The sequence below is a fragment of the Haliaeetus leucocephalus genome, unplaced genomic scaffold (genome assembly GCF_000737465.1).
Source record: "Haliaeetus leucocephalus isolate CR32 unplaced genomic scaffold, Haliaeetus_leucocephalus-4.0 Scaffold577, whole genome shotgun sequence".
Lineage (NCBI taxonomy): Eukaryota > Metazoa > Chordata > Aves > Accipitriformes > Accipitridae > Haliaeetus > Haliaeetus leucocephalus.
In genome coordinates this window covers 3549190-3559306 of record NW_010973013.1, presented here as the reverse complement: position 1 = coordinate 3559306, position 10117 = coordinate 3549190, and positions in this window count along the sequence as shown.

Sequence of the window (10117 nt, the reverse complement as noted above, 5' to 3'; positions counted from 1 at the left end):
CGCGCGGGAACCGCTGTGGGGGCCTTGAGGTGATTCCGCCCGGCCGGGGTCTTCGGTCCCCTCCGCCGCCCGCGCCCACCCTGGCAGCCTGAATCCCGGTCCCCGGAGGTGCTCCTCGGGCTCTCCCTGCTGGGATCTACCGTGTTATGCCTCGCTTTCCCTCTCCCTGCCGCTGGCAGAGGGCCTGGGGCGCCTCGGGGCCTACCGTGTGGTAGCGTCCCCGGCCTGCTGCGCCGCGGTCTCCCAGGCCGGCGTTGCCCGAGTTCGGTAGCTCACGGCAAGGTCTGTCCTTGTTCACTAACAGCCCTTCAAACCCTGCCTCTCGTCTGCAGTGAGGCCACAGCGGTTGTTGCGATTAATGTTGGTAGGAGTAATGGGATGAGCTGGGGCCTTCCCACAGAAAAAACCTCCTCAGGGAAGGAGAAGCTGTGGCACCTGCAGTGGAGAACTTCCTTCCCGCCCCTGCAGTAGAGGGCAAGAGCAGCGGTGCGGTGGGAAGAGGAGAAGCTGGTACGTGGCCAGAGGAGAAGCTTGCACAGCTGCCGGTCCCACTGCCAGGCTGCAAAGTGGTACTTCTCAGCTGGCTTTGCCGGCAGATGCACAAGAGGGCTAAGAAATGGCAGCTAAAATAATACGATCTTTTCCTCTGCTCTTCCTACGTGTTTTTTTCATATTCACAGGTGAGGCTATGTCCTTAAAAAGCAACTTTCTGATGCATTAGAATACAGTCCATCTCACGGTTCTTAACTGTTGTGCTTAAGCTACAGTATTACAGAGCGAAACCAAGAACTTATTTTTATCAGCATAGGTTCAGAGAAAAGTTATTTACTATCACCAGATGTCTGTTAGCATAGCTTTTTCTTTCACTAAAATTGCCGTTTAATACTGCGAGCCAAAACCTCTCCTACCGCTCAGCACAACTGTAGCCAGAAATGTCACAGGAGCGCTCCCACCGCGAGTAAAAAAGTGGAACTGCAAGGTAGGGATGTGACCACAAGAGGTCACGCAAACCCAAACGATACTGAAGGATTTTAAACGCGTGTTCCTTCTAAAAGAATTATTTCTGTTTAATTCCAAACATAATTTCCGTTTCATCTAATTGCTTTCATAAACAATCTGATGTGTCCTCAACTACACATACCTCAAACTGAAATAGAAAAACAACTGCATTGGGGATTCCAAAGCACATGGACTGTGAAGTGTTTGGAAGTGGAACACGCTGCAGGACAACCCCCTCGGCAGATATTGCTGTTCCTATCAAAAACGCTCGCCAGGACTGGTACCTGCAGAGATGTTTAGGTAGCACATTTTTTGTCAATTGTTTACAGGAAATAGGCCACCCTATTTAAATTTGTTACTGTCTGGAAAATTACACTCCGATCATCCACCTGGCAGGCAGAAGCAGGGAGATGGGCTGAGGCAGGGAGGGGAAAAACTTGGGAGAATGCTGAAAGCAAGTCTTTAAAGATGAAGCCTGTTTTGAGCAGACTCCTGATAGATCCTGGCAGCTTCTCCCTGGCGACGACTGTTGTCAGTTCATATGAGGAATGGAGATGACAGAAAAACATGAAAGGTCACCTGAATTTGGTGGCCTCCTGAGCCAGCATGGTATGAGCACCACAGAAGTCAGTGTGATGTTGGGGTCGGTTTTGGTAGCCCTGGGATTTCTCCAGGATGGCAGGAGCACGTGAGTTAGTCCTGCTGGCAGCTCTGCTAGAAGAGGGACGTGCTGCCAATTTGGTACAGCTATGGAGGTCTCGAGAAGAGACTGTGGTCCTTGGAATTTACAGACCACGTGGTCCAGAAGCTTGACCGAGGGGCCTGGAGTATGCACCTGTCCTGGTTTCAGCTGGGATAGAGTTAATTGTCTTCTTAGCAGCTGGTACAGTGCTATGTTTTGAGTTCAGTATGAGAAGAATGTTGATAACACTGATGTTTTCAGTTGTTGCTAAGTAGTGTTTAGTCTAAAGTCAAGGATTTTTCAGCTTCTCATGCCCAGACAGCGAGAAAGCTGGAGGGGCGCAAGAAGTTGGCACGGGACAGAGCCAGGGCAGCTGACCCAAACTGGCCAACGGGGTATTCCATACCATGGGACATCACATCTAGTATAGGAACTGGGGGGAGTGGGGGCGGGGGATCACTGCCGGGGGACTAACTGGGTGTCGGTCGGCGGGTGGTGAGCAATTGCACTGCGCATCATTTGTACATTCCAATCCTTTTATTATTACTGTTGTCATTTTATTAGTGTTATCATTATCATTATTAGTTTCTTCTTCTCTGTTCTATTAAACCGTTCTTATCTCAACCCACGAGTTTTACTTCTTTTACCGATTTTCTCCCCCATTGCACTGGGTAGAGGGAGAGTGAGTGAGCGGCTGCGTAGTGCTTAGTTGCTGGCTGGGGTTAAACCACGACACACCTCTGAGAAGATTAACACTTTGTTTTGTGGCTTTTTAGTTTGTCCCTTGCAATGATGCCAGTTCTCCTGGTCTGTGGTGTCCCCGTGTCTGGGTCTGGGCATTCCTCCATTTAGGGTGACAGCCACTTAAGAAATGCCGCATTGGAAACATACCTAAGTCTGTATTTTAGAAAGGCTGGATCCAATGTCAGGTGCCTTCCCCAAGGTGGGGTAGCTCCACACTTTGGTATCCACCAAAATGTAGGAGGTAAACTTTGCAGTACTGGATTATTGTACATCCCCTTTCCTCTGGTGGGATCAGGCTGGGGGAAACACAGATCACACCAGTATTTTTCAGATAGTGTTTAATTATGCTGTTATTAATCACAAGGGACTCATCGCACACTGCATTCGCTTATTCCCTCACACAGTTCACAAACATGCACACTAACCGGTACCCAAGTGGAGCAAGAGTTGGGAGACCAACCCCAGCTGTGTACTTAAAAGCAGAGGCATGTCTTGATGTGCCAGGGGCTTTGAGGTGGGTGTTCAGGAAGTCCCTCCAGATGATTTGTTTCATCGTATATCTATGTGTGTGTGTTATATACACAGATAGATAGGTAATCTTGTAGTTTTGCAGATAGCAGCCTTCTTGGATGTAGCCTGGGTTGTATAACCTGTGGTTGATGCTAGTGGATTTGGACAGATTTGGCAGAGTCTCTGTTCAGAGTTTATCAGGTTTTGTGGATTCAGCAGGACTGCTAGTCTCTGGAGTTTATCAGTGCTTGGCAGACTTTCGCATGCTACCGCTTGGCACATGCTTTCCCTCTCTTCAGCCTGCTGCTTTCTGGTACCTATTTCTCCATCCATACACACACCTGTAGAGCCATTCACACAAACTCACACAGAGGGGGCTTTTATGACATGATTTTCAGCTTCTCTCTAGTAAAATATGTAATTCTACTTGTTCTTCTACCAGTCTTAGCAGGGTAGGCTAAAGAATAATTAAAACAGGAAAGTCTTTGAAGTTGTTTCATAGGAGGCTGTAAAAGGTGACATTACTGAAAACGTTATAAACAACTCTGTCCTTCCCCCTTTTTTTTGAATATTCTGTTTTGAAGAGAAAACCATAGGGAATTGTTAAGTTGCTGTAGTGCAGACTTTACACCAAGCTCAGCGGAACACTGAAAAGTGCTGTATTTATCTTAATTCTTTTCCTCCCCCTCCCCCTGCCAATGCATACGCAAATACTCCCACACAGCCTTCAACTGTGCTTTTTAGCTCCCTAAGTGGTTCTGAACAATTTCCATTTTAGGAACATTGGAAATGGCAAGGATTTGGCTTTTTTCAAGATAATACCTCAACACTTTTGAAACTGAAACAACTTTGGATATACCTTGCTTTACTAGATTATACAGTACCTTCTCTACAGCTGATACAGAAAAGGATGATGGACTGTTGTTAATAGTGGGGCAGGATCCAAGACCTAGCTTGCAGTGCAGTGACCCTCTGCTATACCTTGGCTTTCCTCTGGAGTTTGGAATTAATCATTTCTATCTTGTTAGATGCTGGAATAAGGAAAATGCTAACCAGGTAATTTTGAGGTCTTTCTGGAAAAATGAAATAATGTAAATCAAGAAGGATACCTACAACAATAACCACAACAGAAAAGCAAAGTACACTTGAGGCCAGATGCCTGGTTGTTTATCTTCTGTAGTGTTTGCTATCTCTGATATTCTTTGGAACAAACATTTGACAGGAAGGAAGGGTCATTCCTCAGGTGAGGGATCTTGTTCTTGAAGTTGCCAGGTACAGCCAAGAGCAAACTGCTGAGGCTTAGGATGCAGCAGGAGCAAGGGTGCTCCTGGAACAGGCAGTGCCCTCGCTGACCATGATGCAGACCCACAGCATCTGAATCATAGAATCCTAGAATCACAGAATAGTTTGAGTTGGAAGGGACCTTTAAAGATCAGCTAGTCCAACCACCTCGCCATGGGCAGGGACATGTTCCACTAAATCAGGTTGCTCAAAGCCCCATCTAACCTTGCACGCTTCCAGTGATGGAGCATCCACAACTTCTCAGGGCAATCCGTTCCAGTGTCTCACCAGCACCATAGTAAAAAATTTCTTCCTTATGTCCAATCTAAATGTACCCTCTTTCAGTTTAAAACTGTTGCCCCTTGTCCTGTCACTACAGATCCTGGTAAAAAGTTTCCCTCCATCTTATAAGCCCCCTAAATATATTGAAAGGCCTCAATAAGGTCTCCCCGTAGCCTTCTCTTCTCCAGGCTGAACAACCCCAACTCTCTCAGCCTTTCCTCACAGGAGGGGTGTTCCAGCCCTCTGATCGTTTTTGTGGCCCTCCTCTGGACCTGCTCCAACAGGTCCATGTCCTTCTTATGGTGGGGGCCCCAGAGCTGGATGCAGTACTGCAGGTGGGTTCTCACCAAAGCAGAGTAGAGAAGGAGAATCACCTCGACCTGCTGGCCATGCTGCTTTTTCTGCAGCCCAGGATACAATTGGCTTTCCGGGCTGCAAACGAACATTGCTGGCTCATGTCCCATTTTTTGTCCACCAGTACCCCCAAGTCCTTCTCTGCAGGGTTGCTCTCAATCCCTTCATCCCCCAGCCTGTATTGATACTGGGGGTTGCCCTGACCCAGATGCAGGACCTTGCTCTTGGCCTTGTTGAACCTCATGAGGTTCGCATGGGCTCACTCATCAAGGCTGTCCAGGTCCCTCTGATGGATCCCATCCCCCAGGCGTGTCAGCTGCACCACTCAGCTTGGTGGTGTCTGCAAATTTGCTGAGGGTGCACTCGATCCCACTGTCTGTGTCGTTGATGAAGATATTAAACGCTACTGGTCCCAGTCCAGACCCTTGAGGGACAGCACTCATTACTGGTTTCCACTTGGACATTGAATTGTGCAGGCGGAGCAGGGTACTGATAACACCAGCAGCCCCAGACAAGGCAAGGGGGTGGGTCAGATCCAGGGTCCGTCCAGAAGGCAGGGCTGCAGGCAGGCACACCTGCAGCCAGCATTGCTCAGGCAGGGGCCGGGTGCCCAGGGCAAACAAATTGTTGATAACAAACTTTTGAAAGGTCTTCAGGCAAAATTTGCTAAACCATTAGCAAAAGAGCTGTATCTGCAACAGTTAATGTCAAGAGCAGGCTAGGAAAGTTTGCTTTGGTGGGTGTTTGAAGCACAAGATATGTGCACTACCCCTCTTTGTGTGCCTTCTGAGCAAAGTAACAAATTTGTCTACCAGAGCTAACAGAAAGCTCTTAAAGTGAGAAAAAAACCCCTGGCTATTATAGGTAGGATTTTTTCATTTTGAACAAAACTGTAAGATTTTCTCATTCCAATATTCTGCAGTTATCCCACTGGGACAAATGTAGCAATTTTCACTTTTCCCCTTTAGTATGAACACATTTTTCTGAAATTTTTTTTAATATCTTTTATTTTCTTTTTTTGGCACAAGATGTGACTATGGAGGAAGATTGTGAGTCTTAACTGTTTTTTATAGGGCTGCTGCAAATACCCAGTAACTCTGTCAAAAGCAAGTGAAATCAAATAGCTTAATGGGGAGTGCAAAGAAGAGTCCACTGCTTCATTCGATTAATGTGTGTCCTTTCTCTGAGGTTGACTTGAGCTGCTTTTATACCCATAGAGGTGAGATGATCAGAAGTAACCTTAAAGCAGTGCTAAATGCTTTATGGGCCTTACCTTGGTGACAACGGGTGCCAGACCAACCTCAGATTTTGAGGTGGAACGATTTACAGAAACAGTTTCATCATGCCAATATAGACAGGACTGAAGACAATGTTGACCTTTCTCAGAAATTCCCCTAAAGGAGAATTTAAGCATGAGATATGCGCTGTAAATAAGGTAACCAGTGAAAGGTTAAGTTTTAAGAAAAACACGATCATGACAAAATGTTAGTGAGTACTGAGGTCATTCTGACCTAAATATAATTGATCTGGTAGGCTGGTAAGTATCAGATATCCTAATATACTAATTTTGTGCAGGCTTGGAAAAAATGAATATGTAAGGGTGTTGTAAAAGGCATTTTACATGTTGTGTTTAAAAGGCATTTTTTCCCCAGTGCTAAGTTTACTACTTCTCAGTTTCCTCCTCAGCATCCAGCATACTTGAAGGGCTAAGCATGAGTATGAAAATAAGTTAGAGACTGTTTATTCAGTAGCTCATTGTTCTGTAATTGGGTTGAGAAACCACCTTTATTTTAGTAACAGAAGATAATTAATTTCCTCTTTGCTTGCTTTTTGCATGTCTGCAGACATGCAGCTTCCTTGTACCAGTTTTAGAGGAACTTGTATAGCAGCAAGAAATGAAGCAAGAAATGCATGTTTATTTAGGGTCCCTTTAATTACACAGTCTATGACTAAAACCTTTTTACTGTTTTTCTTACATGGCAAAGCAGCAAAAAGAAGAAACTGTAAGATTTCTGAATAAATGACATTTTAGGATGTTTTGTTTACAATGTGCCTTCTTTTAGATGCAGGTCTGAAGTGAGATGAGAGCTGCTGGAATGGCATGTAGCAGAACTACCAGAAAGGAGAGTTCAAAAATCAAGAAAAGTCTAAACATAACCCGTGAAATTGATTCGCAGCCAAACCGCAGACAGACTGCATCTCCAATTCAGGTGTTTCTCATGTGATACAGTATAGATCCATGCATAACAATAGTAAGTCTTAAAAAAATAGAAATTAAAAAAAAGCATGAAACAAAAGAAAAATGGGCCAGGGCTGAAGACCATCAAACTGTTCTACATGGTTCCATCCAGCTCCCACAGCGCAGGAGTATTCATCTGCTGATTTTGTTGGGTTCAAGATGCTCCTGCGTTTTGAAAGTGTAGTAGCCACCCACAGTTATCCTGCTTCCTGCCTTCTGTTTTATTGTGCTTCTATTAATAGTATGAGTGCTTGTGGGTTTTTTGATGATACAGTTTAATAATTTCAATTTGCAAAGAAAAAATTACTCATAAATCCAGAATAAAACAACTGTAATCAAACAGTCTGACCTGCATAACACAGGGCATTGCATTTCCCTGAACCAATCCCTGTTTAAATCAGATAATCTCTTGTGGAAAACAAGCAGTTTTGATTTAAAGGTTTGCAAAGACAGACCATAATAATGGTCTGTTAATTAAGTACGATGAGATATTTGCAGCTGTTGAGGCACGGAACATAAATTTGAGCTGGATGGATAGGGTTAAGCAAGTTCCACATTTTTTTCCCAGCACTGAATTAGCAAATTGGTGTTGCAAAAAGAAAGTATTTGTATTTTGCATGACTGATGTTCTCTTACTTCAGAGATATGACCTGTCAACATTGATGATAGGTGAGAGAGGCAAAGGGAAAGCAGCCTGGTGATGACGAACAAGTACGGTCACTGCTTGGAGAATTAAATGTTTCAGTTCTGCATCCCTGCCAGATACTGCTCGGAGAGCCAAAGGAAGATTGGTTCCTACTAATTAAAATGCAGGGGAAAAAAGAAGAGACTTCTTGATTTCCTTCTTAAATCTATAACTTTGTTCCTTATGGGGAGCTAATCTCCTGCCAAGTGACATTGGCAGTAAATCTGGGAAATGTCTTCCAAAAGATGTTTCTCTGATGAAAGTGCAGATCGGGACAAGGATGAGGTGACATGGGGCAAGGTGGTCTGTTCTGCTACGACACGATGCTTTGAGTTTCACACTGGAGGAGTGTTGTGCCCACTGAGCCCTGTCCATGCTGGATCCATCCCCTGACTCAGACCTCGGCTGCCAACTGGTTTTCATAGCAAGAGAGATATAGTTTAACTATGAACCTTTGCTGAACATGTATGCTTTTACTAGGAAATAATAACCAGTCAGCTTACTGGGAATTAATAGCTTATTAGAACTACTACTCTGAGCCTTTTTTTGCAGACTTCTTAATGCAGATGCTCTGAGAGGTCTCTTTCCTGAAGTTTCTGTTTTGTTAGCAGCTTTATATTTATGTGAATTTATTTTTAAAGTATGTATACACTGAGTTTGTGACAGTCAACAGTTTATTGATTGAAGTGAGTCTAGAAATTAATTTTCCCCATGACGGCCAGGTTAGTGCTTGTAAAGTAGCACAAAGGGCAAAAGGTCTGAGGGACTCAGAACATGAATTCAAATGTTTAACAAGAGTTCGTTTTCTTGAAAATCACTGCCTATGTGCTTGTGGCTGCACTAGAGAGCTGGTTCAACACACATTTCTCTAACCTAGTAGTTCCCACTGTAAAATGCTTCAGTTTTAGAACGCTGCTTTTTTAACGTAGCTTGGTTCTCACTATCACTTTATATTTCAGCAGCCAGACTTGGGAGCCACATAACATGAAGCTTCCAGGGAGACAGGGGCTTGAGATCTCTGAGATGGCAGTAATGACCTCTCCTTAAACTCAGAGAAACAACTCGTGCTTGGCCCAGGGTAGAGCAGGGATCACTCCCTGGCCTGTGTGGTGGAATATAAACCTGGGGAAACAGGGAGGTTGAGAGCTCTCGATGCAGTTACCAGGACTCTCACCCTGCTCACCCCCGTGATGGCAAACACTCTCTGTGCCACGCTGTTCCCCTTCCCGTACATGACAGTGGCTCTGTGTGTCACCTCACTTGCTCCTCTCCGTACCATTTTTGCCATCCCTCACAAGCTCAGGACCCTCTCTGTTATCTCCTTTTTTTGCTGTGTGTACCATATCTCTCTTCACATGCTGGGGACACAATGTTTCCCGTTCTTTTTTTTTTCCATAAGCCTTTCTTTTCTTTACAGGCATCTCCAATCCCTGCCAAGAGCTCCACTTGGTGCTGTTTTTCTTTTCTTTCTCTTTGAGAAGGAACCCATGCAGAGTGCTAATATTATATGCTCCACCAAGCTGCTGTTCAAAACTGACATACGTGAGGGCAATGTTATGCTGTAAGGTGTTGATCTGTAGGCGGTTATCAATCTGTCCTCATTCTCTTCCTAGTTTTTACAAAGTTTTGACCACCATAGCTGAACAGAAACAGCAGCAAACCCTGCAGACAAATACCACCATGTTTGGGTATAAAGTCCAGCTCATTATTTTTTTATACTGCTTTAAATTTAGGGCAAAATATTGTCAAAGCATCAAATAATACAACTGGTACTGGTCTTCTAGTGGGTACCTAATAGTTATCATTGAAATCAGTTGCTAGTATAATTGTTTTGGTACACAGTTTATTTGCTGATAAGTTATATTATAACCTGCAATCAGTTTAGTAATCTATTGTAGTTGTTAAAAGAAAATAAAAATACATTAAATGTATCTGGATGGCAAGCTATTTCATGATACAGTATGGCAATTAAGCAGGCTGGGAAACCAGTGAGGCAAGGAGTGATATAGGGGCAATTTGCCTACAGTACAGAATTATCAGATATATTTGTGCAGCTGGCATTCACACCTTGGAGAGGCAGGGGCTTTAAAACTAAATGCATTTCAGGTAGGGACAAAGGTATATCTTCACAAATTAGAGATAGTGCCAAATACATTAATTCTTTCCATAGATCCGGGTCTAAAAATTATTTCCTTTCTCAAGTAAGTTTCTATTTTAATTTTTAAGCCCCTAAGATTTATTGATATCTAAAATAGGCTACTATGTAAAGGTGTCCTTCTCCACCCCTTTCTTTAATTGCCTGCTAAAGCCAACAATTCAGTCATGATCCAGTGACAGTCGT